The 22,618-nt window shown below is 38.0% G+C and overlaps 1 protein-coding gene across 1 annotated transcript in view; it reads left to right on the top strand.

The window, feature by feature from the left end:
• Window positions 1-8,854: 8,854 nt before the first annotated feature.
• LOC150085884 (monocarboxylate transporter 13-like) overlaps window positions 8,855-22,618 on the top strand; it is a 179,516-nt gene continuing 165,752 nt past the window's right edge. Inside the window, exon 1 of the mRNA XM_090374281.1 lies at window positions 8,855-9,124. The gene's annotated coding sequence lies outside the window, so the exon portion shown is untranslated. The remainder of the gene's footprint in view (window positions 9,125-22,618) is intronic.

Here is a 22,618-nt window from a genome sequence, read left to right as displayed (position 1 = left end):
ACCTTCATACTGGAGGAAACATGGCTAAAATGAGATTCCTTTTATCCATGAAAGTGTAATTTCAAGACGAAAGAATAAAGTCAGGATATGACAACTTACTATTGAGCCTGGCAGGAGAAGGTGAAGGAAGCGAACACAACAAGCCTGTAAGGAAGACCAAAGAAGTTAGCCGGAAGTTATCAGCGAATTTATAACAGTTAAAGCAACCCCCGAGTATGGGGGAAGAAGGTGTGAGTTCGTCAAAGTAAACCTTACCTGTATCACGGGGAAGACGGAAATTAAACAAATGAGGCAAATGGCAATTAAACAAATGAGCAAAGGGGAGAAATAAAGAACTAACAAAGTGGCGTTAAAAATACTAAACTTTGTTGTAGAAGAAAAAAAGGAACGATAGCAGAAAAATAGTATTTCGAATATTGCTTTCGGCCAGCCTAATCGCGATCGAGATATAGGATGTAGTGTTTAAGAACAGCAAAGAGTAATTGGAAGAAGGGGAATATAGTAGTGCTGAGGCAGTCTGGGGTTGCGTAACCCGTACCAAAAGTAGGTCCCTGAACAGAGGACTGGACATATGCCTCATGTAATTGGAAGAAGGGAGATATAGTAGTGCTCGGGTAGTTCGGGGTTGCGTAACCCGTACCAAAAGTAGGTTCCTGGAAATATGCCTCATTTACATAATATCTGCAAGCGGAAGTATTTCTGTAACCTCTATTCTCAAAATTCTAGAATTCACCTCCAAATAACAGTCCCCCCCTCTTCAACTTCCTTAAAGAACTGTTAACCAGCAGGCAAATACTCGTGATCCACAACAGTATCTCTTACAAGTATATTTTGAATAGAAGCGCTCCACATGGCGAAGTTATGTCCGTATTCCTCATAGATCCTTTCCTGTTACAGCAGAACTTCATTTCTTATGCTGATCTGAAGATGTCACCTCCCAACATAGCAGTAGAAGATTCAAGAACAATATCATAATCCTCTTCGACGGCCAACCCATTAAAAGGGTCCAGCACCGCATAATGTTCGCTACGAGTTCATATGGACGAATAGCTCAGCAGGAACTTGTTGGCATACATTCAAAAACTGGTCATCCAATACATCATTAGATGTATACCTCCCTTCTTCGTTTTACTGATTACTTTTAGGTTCTTATATACATCTCTATCAGGTTCACCACAGCCGATGACGTCTATCAAGTTTTTCAGTCCGCACTGTTCTTCATACGGACATCTGTTTACATTCTTTACCAATCTGGCTGCCCTTCTTTGAACCGTTCCTTCTCTGTTCTTCAAGTGTGGCCTCAAGAGAACTGAAAACTTTGTACTTGTAGTTTTACTGTTTTATATAAAGGAAAAGTGACACATTTTTTCCTACGTGGAAAGGTTTTAATATCACATAGTAGGGTATCATGTACAGGTAGTTCTCGACTTTACGAGTTAATTCGTTTCTAGCGCGAGCTCGTAAAACGAAAACTCGTAAAGCGGGAATTTATTTCCCATAGACATAAGATTAAAAATAGGGGTTATGTTCTCAACAATGATATTAGTTAGCTAATTATTTTATGTTTAAACAATGATTAATTTATCGAAAGAAATGAAAACATAACCTGTAAAATCAAGAAAATTATAATAGAGTACCTTCCTAGTCACTTGTTTATACTGCTAGAAAAATTTCATGTCGGAATGAATCATAACCACCAAGTTTTTCTGCGTGAATCAATTTTAAATCCACTCCCCCTAGCTTGTTACTCCTGGTTTTCTGTTCCCCGGGGTGTAAAACTTACATACAGAGGCATTAAAATTTAGTTGCCAACTTTCAGACTCTTTGTGAAACGGATCTAAATCGTTTTGAAGCAAAATTCAAAAAAAATATCTACATTATCTTTAAAATACGTGCTCAAAATTACAGCCATGGGTTTGAATACACACCTGAACACTCCTCATCTAGATCTGCAAGAAAAAAACTCTAGTATTGTTCGGATTTGCTCGAATCTTTGTTCTACACGCTGGCAGAGCATTTCGATGTTGTCAACGGGTGTCCCCCAACGGGTGTCCAGGCAAACATCAGATGAATTCAGAGTTACGAACAATAAAATGCCGTTTCAAAATAGATTCAAACCACATATACTGAATAGTAATCAACCTTTATACCTACAAATACTATATCACTGTTGTAATATAATTTTCCTATCCAGAGTCCCACAGGCGTTTTTACCAGATAATTCCTACAATAGAAAAAGGGCTATAATTTGTAAAAAAAAAAAAAAAAAAAAAAAAGCAATTTCAGAAATGTTTAAATAAACTTTTCAGGTCCTGAAAGTACGACCCATTCTTACGAAACACCCTGTATATACGTAAATGGTAGAATTATTAAAGTGTTGGATTAATTATAATAATTAGTGAGCAATTACTGTGCGAGAAATTAATAATAATTATAGTGACCAAAAACAAACATGAATAGCAAATGCTTATAGTGACCAAAAACAAACATGAATAGCAAATGCTTATAGTGACCAATGATGAACTAACTACTTCTGCTCAGTGCAAAGATCGTTGCCCGTTTATATTACTACATATATATTCTTTGTAAATTGCGATGTAATTGTATTATACTTTATATATATATAATTGTATTATACTTTGAGTCTTAGGAACTGTACCTCCTTTTATGCGTCCACATACGTATTTCTTTACGTTTGATGTATTAATGTTCTCTTTTATTATCACTGTTAACCCCTGACCTGGTGGCCGTGAAGGGAAATATTGTAATGTATCGATTTCTATTATTATTATTATTACTGCAATAAAGATTTCTTCTTCTTCAATTATATATCTGATACTCTGGCCATTCTGCCGTTACAAGAAGCTGTGTATTTAAAATTGATTTAATGTTTTAAAAAGTTGAAGTGAAGAAAAATAAACAATCAACAATCAAGCAATTGACCTGAACACAGTACTAGGCAAACACACTATTCCTCCTCAAGTGTAAAGTGATCCCTGTGGACTTATGATTGCCTCAAATATCAAATTCTTGTGATAAACAAGACTATGCACGAGAGATTAACTTGTAAAAAATTAAGTCAATCTAATTTTCATGCGTTTTTGCTGAAATTACTACAAGCACGATCGTAGTCGGATGATCAGATGATGAAAGTACAGAGTTTATATACTCGTCGCTTATTCGAATCCAAATGATCCCACCAAAATACGGAAATATTCTTGTCTCTATCTTGCCTAATCCTCTGATTCTATGTGGCTGCAGGTATAAACAGAAAATGTACGCAAAATGCATTATATAAATTATTTATCTGAAAACACGATAACATTTTTTTGTTAGATTTCGCCAATGTAAAAGCAGATGAAAAAAAAAAACTTTTTTCCTCAGGAAAAACCGCACCTACAGTTTAATCCGCAATGGGCCTATACTCCACACCTGTTGTCGTTTCAGATTCAACATCTTTTGAATCTGAAACAACAACAGGTGTGGCGTATAGTCCCAATGGAAGTTAAATAATTCTTAAGTTTTGATATGCAGTCGTCGATAATGGTGCATTAGAGGGAAAGAAGGTTGTAGGGAGACAATGTGTCAAACAGGACTAAGAGTCACAAAATTTTAAGGTTATTTTATCAGTAACATCAGATGGTTCAAAATTGCCTCGAAAGTTTACTCTTAAAAAAAAAAAAAAAAATGTATTCCACAGCAACCCATTTCCAAAGAAGATGAGGTTGAGTAAGTAAAGTAAAGATAAAGTAAAGACGGTGAATGGAAGTCATTTAATTTTAATGACTCCAGGAAGTGAAAAGTGTCATTTCTAAGTTTTCAAAAACATACCTGGTCTTATTACGCAGTTGTAGTGTTAAGATATTCCTGTCAATTAATGGTTTAAATCATTTTCCAGAAAAATGTGAAGCAGAGGATAACTGACGGACAATACTATGAATATGCAAGAACTGGAGTAATGAAACTAGTTTCATATAGTGAAATTTATTTACAGAAAGAGGAAGAGAGTTGGTCATCTGTTACAGTTTCATATGAACCAAGCGGATTTCATAAGTCTAAGCGATGCACCAGACACTGAAACAGAGACAGTGACTAACGAAAGAGGAAACTGGAGCCTATTAAATCGGATATGAACCAAAAAAAAAAAACTACTCCAGAGACCATGGTCGGACTTAAAAAGGGTAGCCGCAGTAAATATCCCGAACTCTTGAGGGTCCCATCAAAATAAAAAAGTTTGGGAAATAAATATATATACCTTTGTATTTTTTGTTGTTCATGAGTGGCGATCGCCCCCTGAAATATGCGCGCCAGTGCCCTAGAAAAATGCAATATCCAAATCATACCTTCATTTATATACAAAGTGTTTCAATTAAAAGATAGTAACTGGGTCTACTACCTTTGATGAATAGGTTGAAGAAATGTACACCAAAATTGAGAGTCTTCTAGATGAGCAGAAAACCCACTACGCTATTATTATGGGGGACTTCAATGCTAAGGTTGGAAAAAGACAAAACAGCGCAGAAAGGAGAACTACAGGAAATTTTGGAATTGGTGAAAGAAATGAAAGAGGTGAAGACTTGTGGAATTTGCAGAATCTCAAGGATTGTCAGTAATGAACACTTTTTTCAAGAAAAGAATGAACAGAAAGTGGACATGGAAGAGTCCAAATGGATTAACAACTAATGAAATCGACTTCATCCTCACTAACCAAAGATATACTGTGAATGATGTTACTGTCTGAAGTGATCACAGAACAGTAAGATGTACACTTGATATAGATGTAGGAAAGGAAAGGAAAAAACTGACTCGAGTAAATAATACAAAGGTCTTTGAGATAACAGAAGAGGAGAAAAAGCAGTATGTACTGGAACTTAAGAACAAGTTTGAGCTTCTGCAGACTGCTCAGGACCAAGATATCGACGAGGAATATTACAACTTTCTGAAAGTGATAAAGCCCAAGAAACCTATAGGGAAAAAGAAATCCAAAGAAGAAAAAATTAGTCAAGAAACACTTGCTATGATGAACCGAAGGCGAAAAATGAAGAGCAAGTTAAACACTGACAAGGAAAAAATTGAGTATACTGAGTTATGCAAAGCAATTAGAAAGAGACTCAGAGAGGACATAAGAAGATTTAACACAAGAAAAGTAGAACAAGCATTAAGAGAAAACAAAGGATTTAAATCAGCTGCCATGGGCAGTAATACAGAAAGAACAGAAAGACAAATGATACTGAAACTGAAGAATAGCGATGATGTACTTATAAACAGCAGAGAAGGCATAATTCAAATAGCAGAAGACTACTATAGAGAATTATACAAGGAGCGAGGGAATGATGCCAGCAGTGGGGACGATGGATTGCAAAGTAGCAACACATACGACATACCCGATATTCTTCCTGATGAGGTAGAACATGCATTGAAGAAAATGAAGAATCAGAAAGCCCCGGGGGAAGATAAAGTTACTGTAGAGTTGTTAAAATTGGGAGGAAGAGACATAACAAAAAAATTGGCAAGGCTCTTCACAAAGTGCATTAGAAAAGGTGTGACGCCTAAGCAGTGGAATAATGCAATCATAGTTTTGCTGCACAAGAAAGGAGATAAATCAGAAATAGGAAATTATAGACCAATTAGCTTGTTATCCCAATCTACAAGATGTTCACAAGGGTCATTGCTAACAGATTATAAAGAATACTTGATGAGAATCAACCGAAAGAGCAAGCTGGCTTTAGGACAGGATTCTCAACTATGGATCACCTTCACGTAATATCACAACTAATGGAGAAAACAAATGAATATAAAACACCATTATGCCTGGCATTTGTGGATTATGAAAAGGCATTTGACTCCATACAGCATAAGGCAATGTTTCGGGCACTGGAAAGACAAGGCATAGATATCCCACATATTATGATTTTGAAGAAAATATATGAGAGTGCTACCTCGTTTATTAGACTAGACAAAGACAGTAGGAAATTTAAAATTGAGAAAACAGTTCGACAAGGAGACACGATATCTCCGAAGCTGTTTACTGCTGCCCTTGAGGAAGCTTTCAAAAGATTAGACTGGTCGCAGAAGGGAGTCAATGTGAACGGAGAGTACCTAAACCATTTACGATTTGCAGATGACATTGTGGTTATAAGCCACGATCCCAAAGAATTAGAGGAAAATCTTAATCAGTTATGCACAGTTAGTAAGGATTTTTGACTAAAGATGAATATGGCTAAAACAAAAGTAGTATGCCACAGAAAGGGAAATAGTGATTGAAGGAATATATATTTTAGGAATCGTTTTGCACTGAGTTGTACATTTTGTCGCATACGTATGAAAAATAAATAAATAACTAACAGATATATGCACTTAGAACTTCAAATGGAACAAAATTATACAGGGTGATTCACTACCAGTGCGACAAACTTGCAAGAGGTGTAGGGGGCACAAAGACGAATCGGAATCACATAGCATTGCAGGGTCCGAGATGCCTTCGTCATGTGGTAGAGTACGTTGAACGGGAGGTTGCGTGAACAGCGATCCCGCTGGAAGTCAGCATTTGCGAACCGGTTCCCGAGGCAGTAGGATGGACGAGTATTCAAACGTTGAACTGGCCGACATGCACTTCGCGCATGGGGCCTCAGCAGGGGTCTGGCGGCTAAATGGCCAGAAGAACAACGGTACACGACATCACACACCTCAAGATCCATATACTTTTAAATCTCTGGCCTTTACAGTGAACTGTATCACACCACAATGTAAAATACGCGAAGATGGGGGAATCCCCTGGTGCCGTTCGACCCTAAACACACTTTACACTTTACCTCGCGAATGGAGCTGCGGACTGTAACGGGCGCGCCGCTCTGCGCTTCTACCAGGAACGTTTCCCGCACAGGCGTGCTCCTCATCATACGATTTTCGCACGTGTGCACAGAAGGTTACGTGAGACTGGTTGTTTCACGAGAGGTACCATGAATCGAGAGCGAACGACGAGGACGCCAAACAATGAGGAGAATATTCTACGTCTTGCAGATGGCAATCCGAGTACGAGTACTCGAGCGATAGGCCAACAATTGGGTATTTCCCAATCCACTGTATGGAGGATACTGTCAACAAACCAAATGAGTTCATACCATCTGCATCGTGTCCAATCATTGGAGCCTGCGGATTTTGTCGGTTTATCCACTCCGGAGGACTTTTGCTACTTGGTTTCAACAGAAACGGTTCGCAAATGCTGACTTCCAGCGGGATCGCTGTTTACGCGACCTCCCGATCAACGTCCTCTATCGCATGACGAAGGCATTTCGGACCCTGCAATGCTATGTAATTCCGATTCGTCTTTGTGCCCCCTACACCTCCTGCAAGTTTGTCGCACTGGTAGTGAATCACCCTGTAAATAAAATACATATCACTGATTTATCACTTTTAGAACGCTTGTATCAATAATCGCTTGGCACCAGAAGCCTAGGAGCATTGTGGCGCGTTAGACAAGAGATAACTAGGTTACAGTGTGTCCAAACTCGTAACGCGCTATGTGGTGAGATGTGTATCACCAGAAGCACTTTATGCTTCCCCTGTATGGGCCTCCGCTCCAACCATTAATCTTAGGAGATTTCTATCTGTGGAATACTGGATTCTCAGGTGGCTAAACACCTACCTTGGAAAGCTATTTATCAGCTCTAGAAGTATTCTTCACCGTAACCTGAATTCGATCCCCTGGCTACTAACCATAATCAAAATGAACACATCCATCCTGTCGATGCGATTCACAGAAAGGACAGAAATCTCAAGACTGGCTTAGCCTGACTTCCACAACCCAACCGCAAGCAGACTCCATCGCCATAATCAAGCCACTTTACAGTCACCCACAAACAGGAAAACAAGTTTGACAGCATGCTGCCTTCCAACACTGTTTTGGAATAGTCCTCCTAAACATTGCCAGACTGCGAACGATACTGCAAAAAAAAAGGCTTAGCAGTCTAAGATAGTGCATCGTGTGTAAACACTACCTACTTCCCAGCACCTACCAGATTAACATTGACCACAAGAAAGGTGGCCAGTGTCAATCTGGTAGTTACCTTTTAAGTAAATGTGGGCATTTCTTGTCTATACTCCTGCAAGACCACCGGGCTAGTGGAGTTTACAATAAATCATCGATACAAATGTTAATCGTATTTAGCAGTCACGGGCTTGAACCCTGATCCAGTCAAAGAGCGCATTCTACTGCACTCACGCCATTGACCACTCGGCTACGTCATTTAATCATAATGTTATTAACTGTTTGTGTATGCTTAATATTTATTGTATATTATTTATTTAACTAAACCTGCTGTATAACTAAGATAATTCAAGTAATACAAACTTTTCATCTTGTGTTAAAAGAAAGAATCCCCCGGCAATGTAGACATTTCTGGGTTTAGGCGTATACCTCGACTTGATTTAAATAATAATAATAAAGCTCCTGGCCTGCATCCTTCAGAACAAATGAGAAGGCATAATTATTAGTGTGCAGACACGACCGTAGTGAGTGATCAGTGTAAAGTACAGTACAGCGTTTCACATAGCTTGTTCGAATCTATACGATACCATAGAATATGGTAATGTACCTCCTCCTTTCACCATTTTACACAAATATTCATTTGATGAAGGCATCAAAAAAAAAAAAAAAAAAAAAAAGCCAGAGCTTCGCATGTTAATCGGTACGAACGCTTTTTGCGTAGACGAGAAACCTGCCAATACACCAGATGTTCTCAGTTTTACTACAGATGCGTTTCGCGTTTTCAGTACCTCTGCTGCCATGGTTACGAAGTGCATTGTGGCGCCACCCTTGTCACATCAAAGGCAGGAGAATGTTAGTGTCGTTTCTTCGATTCTGTTATTACTCAATATAAAATGTGCAACGAAGTAGGGTGCAGTGTAGAGGAAAGGCACGAATCAGTCATGATGGCATAATCAGTGTCATGACCTCACAAATTCAGAGGAATATATGTAATAGTCTTGGCTGTATGTGCGTGTGCTAACCCTAACTATACTTCCGCTGTAGTGGCTGCAAGGAAAAGGAGTGCTTCGAAGATACCAAGTATCAAGAGGAAAATTCAGAAGGGCATGCACTGCAATTTCATAAAAACATCAACAGGTAGGTCTCGAATAATCAGTAATTTGAAAAAAATAATAATAAAAAATAGTAAATAATAATAATAATAATAATAATAAATTATGCGGAAACTCTAGCACCTTAAAATAATTCACAATCCACGAAACTTACGAGAATCAAAACAGATTCTCATCAAATCACGCTAAAAAATCTTATTACGATTATCACTCACTGAATTTTAAATGACTAATAAGTCTTCTGAGAAGTTACTAAACTACTAAGGCGAGTTCTTTTCTGAGAAACAATTGGCTCTAGAAAAAAAAAAAAGATTAACTTCTATAATGATTGGCCAAATGTTGTACTCAGTGACCAGTTGTGTGAATCGCTATTTTTAATATATACAGTACATCGTTAAGTTTTTTGTTATGACTATATTTATTAGTCTGTATTAGAAAATATGTAATTATCATGAAAAACTAAAAGTAAAAGAAAGATCATATTAATTGTAGATCGCACAGTCAGCTCAACCGTATTATTTTATTTTTATTCCTTTACTGAATATTTTTCAATATTTTTTAGGAATCGTTTTGCACTGAGTTTGTACATTTTGTCGCATATGTATGAAAAATATTAAGTGATGCCGATGTCCAATCCAGATATTAAGTATTTTAGCGGGTGCTCTTTAATTTTTTTTGTGAATTAATGAATCGTGTCATAACTTGCTACAGTGTGTTAAATGCCGCACAATAGAACGTGATAGAATTTCTTAAATGGCCATGAGCATGGTTAGCTACTGATTAGAATATCAGCAGCACATGTTCCATACTTCCAGGTGCGCAACTGTTTAGTTTCTGTTAGACATGTGTTTTACGGAGTGGCAATTACAGTTTCCTGATTTTTGAGCAGGAAGCTATGGGGATGCACTAGAACCGCTGGTTACCCATAGTTAAAAATTGAGAAATCGCTCCTATGAGTCGGATGATCCCTGCATCAATTAAGTCGAGCATTCGTTTTCCGTGAATACCTAGTTCCAATCGAATAATCAGTACCCGTTAGTTAGTTATTTGGTTTTTAGGAGCATTAACAACTAAGGCCATATTGCTCCGGGATATGCGGTGGTCATTCCCTGACCTTTCCGCATCCTCCGTATTTTGTGGTGACGGGCTCGAACCCCGGTCTAATCAAGAAGCGTGTGCTACGCACTGCTGCTCCTTCCCACCTGGCTACGGAGGCGCCTTCGGTTCCCGCTTCAATTCTCTCAGAAATATGTTACTCCTCAGAATATTAGTACAGTACTGTATTAGTATTAACAATGGCCACATGTGCAAGGAAGCCTATGGCTTATGCTGCACCAGAAAAAAAAAAAAAAAATATATATATATATATATATAATAATAATAAAATAACAAAAAAAAATAAATAAAATAAAAAGATATGAATAAAATAATAATAATAAGAAGAAGAAGAAGAAAAAAATTTTAAAAAATATATAATAATAATTAATAAATAAGAGAAAAGGAAATGGACAACCTAAGCATTTCCCTCCTCCCCTAGGTAATTTGAATTTCCTTTGAATTTCCCCAAACTGTCAGCCTCTACCACCAATGTAGGTAACTTATTCCAGAAATTTATGACTCGCTGGCTAAAATACTTGAAATTATGGCCCCTAGTTCTAGAATCATTTATAACCGTGAAAATTTCGTCCTCATTCATTTTACTGATGCCTCTCAGAGCCTTAAACACCTCAATCAAGTCTCCTCTAAGGTGCCTAGTTTCCAAGCTCTGCAATTCACATATGCAAAGTCTCTCCTCATATCGACGCTCTTTTGCCGATCTCACTAGGCGAGTTACAAGTCTCTGGACCCTTTCTAGAAGCACAATGTCTTTCTTTAGGTGCGGTCTCCATACCTGAACACAGTATTCCAAGTGTGGTCTAACAACAGCTTTATATAATGGGATTATGACGTCCTTATCTCTACTAGCGATTGTTCGATAAGTCATCGATAGGACACCACGGGCCCTCCTTGCGACCAGTCTACAATGTTCGGAGAACTTAAAGTCTGACCGTATCGTAACACCCAAGTCCCATTCCTTCACTACCGGCATTAGATCAACTCTGCCAAGTGTATAAGTTGTTTTGTGGCTACCGTTTACTAGGTGTAATACTTTATACTTTGCTGGATTAAAGCATAGCTGCCATTTTTCTGACTGTCCCTGAAGTCTATCTAGGTCATTTTGATGAAGCTCTGCTTGGCGGCGATCATTAACTACTCTACGGATCTTTACATCGTCTGCAAATTTAGACATCACGCCTCTATTCCTTCATCGATGTCATTTATGAAAATCAAAAACAACAGTGGTCCTAATACTGATCTTTGGGGAACCCCACTTCTTACATCAACCCAATCTGAGGAATAACCATTTATCACAACCCTCTGCCTTCTGCCCTGAAGCCATCCAGCTATCCATCTAAGGATTTTCCCTGTGATTCCAACTTGTTCCAGCTTATAAAATAACCGCTCATGTGGAACTGAGTCAAATGCTTTGCTGAAATCCAAATAAACAAGGTTGAAATTATTCCCAAAATCTAGCTCTTGAGTGACCCTGTCAAACTAGCTGACCAGATTAGTTAAACATGATTTTCCCTTTACAAAACCATGCTGAGTATCCTTCAGAATTCCATTTCTATCTAAATTATCCTGAACAATAACAACCTTAATCACTGTTTCCATGATGTTCCCTACTACTGAAGTTAGATTGACCGGCCGGTCATTTCCCACTTCACTCTTAGAACAGCCCTTATGTATTGGAGATACATTGGCACTTTTCCAATCCAATGGAATTACGAGTCCATAATTTGCCTCAATGGTTCAATGCACTCACTTGCTACCTCCCTTAAGATTATAGGGTATATGCCATAAACCCCAGGAGCTTCACTGTCCTGTAGGCTCTAAAGTTTTTTTCATTAAATGAACGCGAAATTTGAACTTCATAAATTACATTTTTTTCAACTTTACTCCCATAATTTCTCATTGATGTAAAGGGCAGTCTGCGCGGTTAGCACAGTGGTATCGTCACCGTCCTCCCCACACCGGGTGGAAAAGGCCCGAGTTCGAATCGCGTCGATGACGCAAGGAACTTTAATGGGCTTTTTTCACTCCGTGGCTGAGTTAGTTGGTCTCAACAAGCGTAGATAGCAAGGGTTTTTTCCCCAAGAAACTGGGGTTTTCGTCCAGCAAACAGACAAATCGACCATAGAACACACGCAATTAACAGATATAAGACACAGCATGGCAGATGAATTTAATTATTCGGGTGGCCTAAATATAATAGTTTAGTTTGATGTAAAGGGTTGAGGTAATTTCGCATTGACGTATTAGGCACATCAGTGGTCGATTTGCTGTTTCGGCGAAGAAAAACCCGCGTTTCGGGGAGAAAAAAAACCATGCTACCCTCACTCAGCCACGTCGTGAAAAAGGCCCTTAAAAATTCCTAGCATCACTGACCGGATTCGAACTCGGGTCTTTTCCACCTGATGTGGGAAGGACGGCGATACTACCAATTGTGCTATCCACGAGGGCTATAATGAAAGGTATTTATTCAATAACACATAAAAAAATCAATAACAAGGCTTATGACATTGTAAACAAAATCAGCCCATGGAGCTGTGGTCTAGACCGGAGTTATTGTTGGAGGTTTTACGGGCGCAACGGCTACTAAAGGCCAATATGCACCAAACAATGGCAGAAAATAACAGGTGACATTAAAGGTCAGATATATGCCTTATAAATGTGGAAATTATCATCAAATTCTGTCACAGCATTGTATCTTTTTTAGGAAAGTAAAAACTACATTGATATCAGGTCTGTCATCTAAAATTCGTTTTAAATAGGAGCGATTTGGGTTGCATACATTGATAAGAACGTGGTTTTCCATGAGCTATTATAGAGAGGACGGTCAACTATGATATATTGATGAGTTGAGTATGACAGTTCAGACAGAAAGGTGAACCAGAGACAGAAAGAAGATAAAAGTGAGTAAGGTGCAGTGGTGGGATTCAGCCGGTTCGCACCGGTTCCGCAGAACCGATACCTAATTTTTTGTTGAGTTCGGCGAACCGGTTGTTAAAATGGCACTTGTGATCAGGTTTCTCTCTAAGGTGGGCGCCTGGTATTCTATGCCATTTATTAATTCAGTAAGAAATTTTCGTTTAGTATCGATAAAATGAAGAAAATGTATGTTCTGACTGATGTTTATCAATGGTATAAGCATAGTGCTTTGTTTATAAAAGTTTATGATATGACCACACGTGGACAGAACCAGTAAAAGTATTCAAATATATTGGCATATATCCGCTCCTGCTCTATAATATATTAAAATAAAACATTTTTAAAATTTTTTGCAGTAGTCCTTAAAAGGATGAAAAGGCAACAGAATTTGACAGATTTTTTTCAATAAGAAACCAAAATCACAATTTGTTGTATTAGAATTGGCCTTGGATTCAGTTACATCACCAACAATTTTCGTTGAACTAGTTGAACTGGAAAAACAAGATGCAGAGACAATATGTTTTTCAGTTATGGAAAGTTTAAATAATGTTGGGCTTACTAAGAACTACCTCGAAAAAAAATTAATAGGATTTTGCTCCGATGGTGCCAGCGTTATGCTTGGGAGAAAATCTGGAGTGAGCACTAGGATTGCAAAAGAGTTTCCAAACATAATAATATGGCACTGTTTAAATCATCGCCTCCATCTTGTTTTAGATGATTCGATAAAGGAAACAAAGCAAGAAAATCATTTTAAAATATTTATTGATAAGATATATACTATTTTTCATAAATCCAATAAGAACCAAACTGAACTTTCCAAAATATCCGAACAACTTGGAATTGAAATTATAAAGACCTTGAAATTGAAATAATCAAGACCTTGAAAGTATAAAGTCAACTCTAGCTGTGTGGCGCGCTTATCCAGCGCTACATCCTATTTTTATTCAAATAAAAAGTACTTTGGTATGGCTGCCCGTCTTGAAAATATATATTTTATAACTGATTTGGCATTGATGATGATATTTTAAACGAAATTTCTCTTCTTTCAAATGCAGTACAAGCAAGAAATATAGACATAATAAAGGCCGAAAAACTCGTGATAAGATCTATTCATCATCATCATCATTAGCCATTTTCAATCCACTGCAGGATGAAGGCCTCTCCAGCAACTTTCCAGTTCCTTCTGTTTTGAGCACTGGCCATCCATTTACTACCCACAAACTCGTGAATTTCATCTATCCATCTCCGCCTTTGTCTTCCAGGTTTTCTTCTAGCTCCTCTTGGATACCATTCTGTTATTTTCTTAGTCCATCTGTCATCATGTCTTCGAGCTATATGTCCTGCCGAAGACCATTTTAGTTCTTTAGTTTTGATAAGAATGTCCTTTACTTGAGTTTGCTGCCTAATCCATGTGTTTCTCTTCTTATCTAACAGTCTGATTCCCAATATGATTCGTTCCATTCTTCGCTGTGTAGTTCTCAGCTTCTCTTCCATTCTTTTGGTGAGTGCCCAAGTTTCACTTCCATAAGTCATGGTGGGGAGTATACATTGGTTCATTATTTTACGTTTCAGACAAACTGGGATATTGCTCTTCAGTATGTGACTATATTTCCTGAATGCTATCCATCCAAAATTTATTCTTCTCTTGACTTCCAGCCATTTATCATTATTACAGCTAATAACTTGCCCCAGATAAGTATACGACTCCACCTTTTCAATTACTGCTCCTTCAATCATTACTTCCCTTTCTGTGGCATACTTGTTCATCATTACTTTTGTTTTAGCCATATTCATCTTTAGTCCAAAATCCTTACTAGTTGTGCATAACTGATTAAGATTTTCCTCTAATTCTTTGGGATCGTGGCTTATGACCACAATATCATCTGCAAATCGTAAATGGTTTAGGTACTCTCCGTTCACATTGACTCCCTTCTGCGACCAGTCTAATCTTCTGAAAGCTTCCTCAAGGGCAGCAGTAAACAGCTTCGGAGATATTGTGTTTCCTTGTCGAACTCCTTTCTCAATTTTAAATTTGCTACTGTATTTGTCTAGTCTAATAAAGGAGGTAGCACACTCATATATTTTCTTTAAAATCATAATATATGGGGTATCACTGCCTTGTCTTTCCAGTGCCCGAAACATTGCCTTATGCTGTATGGAGTCAAATGCCTTTTCATAATCCACAAATGCCAGGCATAATGGTGTTTTATATTCATTTGCTTTCTCCATTAGTTGTGATATTACGTGAAGGTGATCCATAGTTGAGAATCCTGTCCTAAAGCCAGCTTGCTCTTTCGGTTGATTCTCATCAAGTATTCTTTCTAATCTGTTAGTAATGACCCTTGTGAACAACTTCTAGATGTGGGATAACAAGCTAAATGGTCTATAATTTCCAATATCTGATTTATCTCCTTTCTTGTGCAGCAAAACTATGATTGCATTATTCCACTGCTTAGGCGTCACACCTTTTCTAATGCACTTTGTGAAAAGCCTTGCCAGTTTTTGTGTTATGTCTCTTCCTCCCAATTTTAACAACTCTACAGTAACTTCATCTTCCCCCGGGGCTTTCTGATTCTTCATTTTCTTCAATGCATGTTCTACCTCATCAGGAATAATATCAGGTATGTCGTATGTGTTGCTACTTTGCAATCCATCGTCCCCACTGCTGGCATCATTCCCTCGCTCCTTGTATAATTCTCTATAGTAGTCTTCTGCTATTTGAATTATGCCTTCTCTGCTGTTTATAAGTACATCATCGCTATTCTTCAGTTTCAGTATCATTTGTCTTTCTGTTCTTTCTGTATTACTGCCCATGGCAGCTGATTTAAATCATTTGTTTTCTCTTAATGCTTGTTCTACTTTTCTTGTGTTAAATCTTCTTATGTCCTCTCTGAGTCTCTTTCTAATTGCTTTGCATAACTCAGTATACTCAATTTTTTCCTTGTCAGTGTTTAACCTGCTCTTCATTTTTCGCCTTCGGTTCATCATAGCAAGTGTTTCTTGACTAATTTTTTCTTCTTTGGATTTCTTTTTCCCTATAGGTTTCTTGGGCTTTATCACTTTCAGAAAGTTGTAATATTCCTCGTCGATATCTTGGTCCTGAGCAGTCTGCAGAAGCTCAAACTTGTTCTTAAGTTCCAGTACATACTGCTTTTTCTCCTCTTCTGTTATCTCAAAGACCTTTGTATTATTTACTCGAGTCAGTTTTTTCCTTTCCTTTCCTACATCTATATCAAGTGTACATCTTACCATTCTGTGATCACTTCCAACATTTACCTTATTCAGGATGGTAACATCATTCACAATATATCATCTGTTAGTGAGGATGAAGTCGATTTCATTAGTAGTTAATCCATTTGGACACTTCCATGTCCACTTTCTGTTCACCCTTTTCTTGAAAAAAGTGTTCATTACTGACAGTCCTTGAGATTCTGCAAATTCCACAAGTCTTTCACCTCTTTCATTTCTTTCACCAATTCGAAAATTTCCTATAGTTCCCCTTTCTGCGCTGTTTTGTCTTTTTCCAACCTTAGCATTGAAGTCTCCCATAATAATAGTGTAGTGGGTTTTCTGCTCATCTAGAAGACTCTCAATTTCGGTGTACATTTCTTCAACCTCTTCATCATGATGGCTCGATGTTGGTGCATAAATCATTATAATATCTCTTAAAGATCTATTAAAGCATTTCAAATGCTTGGAAAGGAAAAGGTTCCATACGAAAAAAAGTTGATGAATTAATCACTTCAGAAACCTTCAAAAATATAAAATTTGTAGAAAATCATCGATTTGTCTCGGGCTTCCTCGAGAAAGACTTTTAGAAAACATCGTAAAGAATTTGTAAAAAAAAAAAAGACTAATGGATTGTGAACATTTAAAAGCAAGTTGTAGCCAATTTCAAGAGAGGAATAAATTATAATTTCTCAATTTTTTGGAGCCAGATTACTGGAATATTGAAGAAGTACTAGTTCCATGGAAAGCAGCTGAAGAACAATTGCTCGTATTTAATGACATTTTTAATTACCAAATTGATATTAATAATTATCGAGATTTCTTGGAAAACGTTTTAAAAAATTCCCAGAATTATGCAATTCCTGAAAGTGTTCAAAGAGCTAAAAATATTGTCAGAACAATTGCTGTAAGTTCAGCAGAAGCGGAAAGGGGTTTTTCAAAGATGAACATAATATGTTCAGAGAAGAGAAGTCGCCTAACTGTTTCTAATATATCAAACACAATGACTATTAGTCTAATCGTCCTACCTCTAAAGGAATGTGATCCTACTCCTACAGTGGTTAAGGATAGATCACTCAGCCGATGATGCTCGGATAAAAGCGAAGAAAATTGCAAGCGAGGACGCCAATCAAGAAGCAATATGGAAATATCTTAAATAACAGTTTTAGTTTTTTGTCAGGTATTATTTAATATTTTTTCATTAATATTTTAAAACTTTCTTATAGAGGTCCACAAAACATAATCTAGTTTTGTGGACCTCTTTTATTGTTCTTATTTAAGTATTAACTGCATGAAATAATAAACTACCTTTCGGTATATAGTTTTTTTATACTTAGAACGGTCATTAGGGCAGCGAACCGGTTGTTAAATTATTTGAATCCCACCACTGGTAAGACGTATATGACATATTGTTAGTCTTGCAAGAGTAACTGCTTTACGATTCGGGAAGAAGTTGGATGGCCAAGACTTGAGATTCGATTTGATCATACGAATTTGTTGCTTTCTTCATTTTGCTTGATGATTTTCCAGTTATTTATATTTCGACTGATTACAAGTTTTTATAGTCGGTGAAAGTAATTTTAAAAGTGGCGTCGACTGGTTCCACGGTGAATTTCGCTGCATAGTCAGCACTCTCATTGCCCGGTATGCCAAAATGGCTAGGGACACAACAAGATTTTACTACTTTCGTTTCCTTAGCTAGATCAGTTAGCAAGTTTTGAATATGATCAAGGGTCAGAGATGGATGGATGGGTAGACTTTTGATTTTAATTGCATAGTTTAGTAGTAAAATTTGTCATCATAGAGACGACGGAGGGTTAGAAGCTTTAGCGTAAAGATTTTGGACAGATGTGCAAAACGTTCCAAAAGCAATGCGTAGGTCACACTGTGATGAATAGGATCTAACCACCTGAAGGTGTGCTGGGTTTAGCAGATTTGTAAACTGGAAATCCATTATCTAATAGTGATCTTACTATAGCATGATATAAATGAAGAAGAGTATGATGGTCAACATTCCATAATGTAGCTGATATTATTCTCAAGATTTTTAATTTCTTGAAACAGGTGCCTCTAAGCTGTTTTATATGATCAAGACGGGTCAACTTTTTATATATGGTTAAGCCAAGAAATTGGACAGTAGGTACAACAGTATGACAGGCCATCTATCTTTAGAACTGAATTAGGATGGAGATTATGTCTGCTATAGAAATGAATTGCAACTGTTTTTTCAGTTGGTATGCGCAAACCGTCTTATGCAGCCCAAGTTGTAATCCTGTTAAGAGTACCTTAACGTTGTCTCTCAATTAGTCCCATGTGTTGAGCGTTGCAAGATATGCGCAAGTCATTTACGTATAAAGTAGTAGTGGTTGGAACAGGCTGTTATTCAGTTGATGTTTATAATGAAGAGAGTGGCACTTAAAATTGAGCTTCGTTGTATACTTCGTGGTATACTTTCTTCTTGATGAAGTTACGAAAAACGATAGGTTTAACGTGGACCTGGAATGACCGCTGCTTCATAAAGTTCTGTATAAACTTTTGGAGATTTCCCTTTAGGCTTAATATGTATAGATGTTTCACAACGCAAAGCTGTGTACAGAATTCCATAACGCAAAGCTGTGTCAAAAACTTTCTCGACGTCTAAATAAGCTGTATTTAAATGTTCCTTTCTTACAAAGGCATTACGAATCTAGATTTATATTTGAATCAAGATATCTAAAGTTGATCCACACGTGTAAAATTCACACACATTGTGATGAGCTGATAAGATTGCATTTGATCAGATGAGATGAGAATTTTTTTTTCATTATTTTTGCCAAACGGCTGGTGAGGGCAATATGCCGATAGTGATGTGGATTCATCGAATCTTTGCCAGGTTTTAATAATGCTATGACATGTGCATGCCACCAGGTATCAGAGAAACAGGTTTCAGTAACAATCCGGTTATTTATAGAAGAGTAAAACACGAAATGACTCTTCACTGAGTTCTTTTAACATGGAATAGTGAACTCCATCAGATCCAGCAGCACAAGTTCTTGAACTTCCAAGAGTAAACAGTAGTTCGATTATTGTGGAGACAGTTTTAAGGTTGATAGGGATTGACTAGTATCAAAAGTTAGGATCTGTTTACCAGAAGGGGACTTTAATTTCTGGAAGTCTAGCGAGTACGAAGATATGGCAGAGGCTTGAGCAAAAGACTCTCCAAAAGTGTTGCTATGTCTTGAAGTAGCGAAACATTATTCCTATTTACATTCAGTATGGATAGATATGGAGGACACATCATATATTTTATCAATATTTTTCCAGATGATTTGTGTTTTACTGGACCTGATAATCACAAAAGCGAAAAATTTCCATTAATCTCTTTTGCTTGCTCGCTGAATGCGTCTGGCATTGGCTCTGGCTTTTTAAACTGCACTAGATTTGCGATAGTAGGGTTCTTGCGAAGGTTATTTTCAGGCTTTATTTTTCTTTCGTTTGGCTTGGTTGCATTCGTCCTTCTACCTGGATCGATTTTGACCATATTCGATGACTTATGAGCATTCTTAGTATTACTTTCGTCCGCTGTAATATTCGATTTGTTATGTAAATTACAGCAGCACTAATCGATACATTTGAATCAACTGCTTTGTTTAGAAGTGTTTCAGATTTAGTTTACCAAGCAACTTTTCTAAAATTTGTCTTCGTTTATCGTGTATCTTATCACATTATAGCATATCATAAAGGAAAATGTGCCATAATAATAAAATTCCATAAAGGATAATGTGCCATAATAATAAAATACCATAAAGGATAATGTGCATTAAAGTCTCCCATAATGCAGAATGGAGCTGAGATATAAGACTTTCGAGGTCACTGTAAGAGATGTCTTAGTCGGGGTGAAGATACAAGGAGATAATGATCAGAGCAAAAAGAAAAGATATTCGAACGGCAACAACTTCTAGATCTGTTCGCGGCATTAACGGTAGGGAAGGGACATCGCAGCTGATGAGAATTGTAACACCTCCATGAGCCGAATTGGTCACATGAGAGAGACGATCTTTTCTGTAGATGACATGGTGTTGAAATGATGTAGTAATAGGCGCTGTTAAGTTAGTTTTTTGAAGACAAGAGGTAACTTGGTTACGCTAGACAAGAAGATCACGAATGTCATCAAGGTTGCTGCGATATCATCTACAATTCCATTGAAGGCTTGACATCATTTAGGTTTAGTGCGGTCCTCAATTTGTGTAAAGGCGATTAGATTTATTATGGCAATTAGGTTTCTTCTTTTTTTTTTCCTGGCAAGTATAGTTGTCTTGTGTTCATCTCCTTCTCTGCGAAGTGGTCGAGAATTGGATCTTCTTGGGCGTTTTCTTCGATTTCCATGCCTGTTGAGTCAATTTGTGTAGTATCATCAGGTGCAGTGCTTTCTGAATTTTGAAAAGGATTAGTATGTTGCGGAACAGTGATCGGTGTGTTAACAGCCTTGTGTATCTTAGTTGATTTACTAGGTAAGGGTACACTTTACCAAAGTGACGAAGCCCAGTCTGACATTGATCTCTTTGGGGAAATGTTTGGGTACCAGTCGTTGTTGTTCTTTGCATCGCAGTAGTTATTGGTGCTGACTTTTGAATCACTTGAACGAAAGTATGCCGGGTGTTATTTTGAGACTCTACCAATTTTTTGACTTCTTGGTATGTGATGTTTTATTCTGTTCTGACCCGTTGAATTTTTTTTTTCTGAGGGGGAAATCTCTAGAGTAAGCAGTGTGTAGGTCTCTGCAATTTGAGCATTTGTATACTGTGCTTTACAGTCCGCATGAAGACGCTCAAGTGAATCGCAAGCAGAACAAATAGCTAAACCTCAGTGATTTTGGGAATGGACAAATTTTTGGCATTTGAAACAACGTGCTGGGTTAGGAATGTATAGTTTTATCTGACAACTGATATACCCTGCTTTGATTGTTATGTTTGTTATTTGGTTTTTAGGAGCATTAGCAACTAAGGCCATATTGCTCCGGGATATGCGGTGGTCATTCCCTGACCTTTCCGCATCCTCCGTATTTGGTGGTGACGGGCTCGAACCCCGGTCTAATCAAGAAGCGTGTGCTACGCACTGCTGCTCCTTCCCATCTGGCTACGGAGGCGCCACTCATTGCTTTGATGGATGTTGGAAGTTTGGGGGGGGGGTATCAGATATTAGGATTATGTTCTTGGTCGGAACTAAAACATTGTCTCGTTTAGTATAATATGCACTTTACATGTACAACTCCGTAGTCTTCTAATTCATTTTTCAACTCTTATTCTGAGAGGTTTATGAGATCCATTTAGCTATCACACCCGTAGAGATGTTTAGAGTAGCATGAGGGGTAAACAGTAATGGATAATCCTTCCAAGTATGTGATGTTTTGGAGCTGTTATGATTGACACTCATCTGAGAACTCAACGAGCAAGTAACCAGATTTCAAAAGCTTCATTGTTTTTGAAGCTGCTATAATGTTTTCAGAATTTTAAAATGCGAGAGACTACCTAGACTGTTCTTGAGAATTGTGCAATACACTGATGAGCCAAAACATTATGACCAGTGAGTAGTTATGCAAATCAAAGGAACTCCATGTGAACTATGGTGCGTGCGCGGGTTGGGATACAGTATAAAAATACCTGATACTGAGATCCGTTAATCAATGTTACTCTTGTTCTTCAGATAGGAAAGCGACTTAAGCGAGTTTGACAAAGGCCATATTGTAATGGCCAGACGACTGGGTCAGAGCATATCCGAAATGGCATGGCTGGTGGGATGCTCATGGTCAGCTGTGGTTAGTACCTACTGAAAGTGGTCCGAGGAGGGGAACCCATGAGCCGCCAGTGAGGTGTTGGACAAACACGGCTCATCGATACTCGAGGTGAGTGAAGGGTCTCCCGGATGGTACATAGCAACAAAAGGGCGACAGTGGCGCAACTCGCTGGTAATTGGAATGATGGTGACGGAAGTAATGTGTCACAACATATAGTACATTGAACCCTGCTGAATATGGGGCTGCATAGCCACAGGTCACTCCAGTGCCCTTGCTAACCACGGTTCACAGGTGACAGCACCTACAATGGGCACGCTGCATCGAAACTGGACCTTGAGTGATTGGAAGAAGGTCTTCTGGCCCGATGAATTACGTTTCCTGTTGCACCATGTGGACGGCTGGATATGTGTGCATCGTTTACCTGGGGAAGTGATGGCACCTGGATGCACAGTGGGACAAAAACAAGCCGGTGGCGGGTGTCATGCT

Source organism: Mastigoproctus giganteus, chromosome 5 (assembly GCF_048544385.1).
Source record: "Mastigoproctus giganteus isolate SK-2022 chromosome 5, ASM4854438v1, whole genome shotgun sequence".
Lineage (NCBI taxonomy): Eukaryota > Metazoa > Arthropoda > Arachnida > Uropygi > Thelyphonidae > Mastigoproctus > Mastigoproctus giganteus.
Note: the sequence above shows the minus strand (reverse complement) of the source record. Positions and strands in the feature narration are given on the sequence as shown.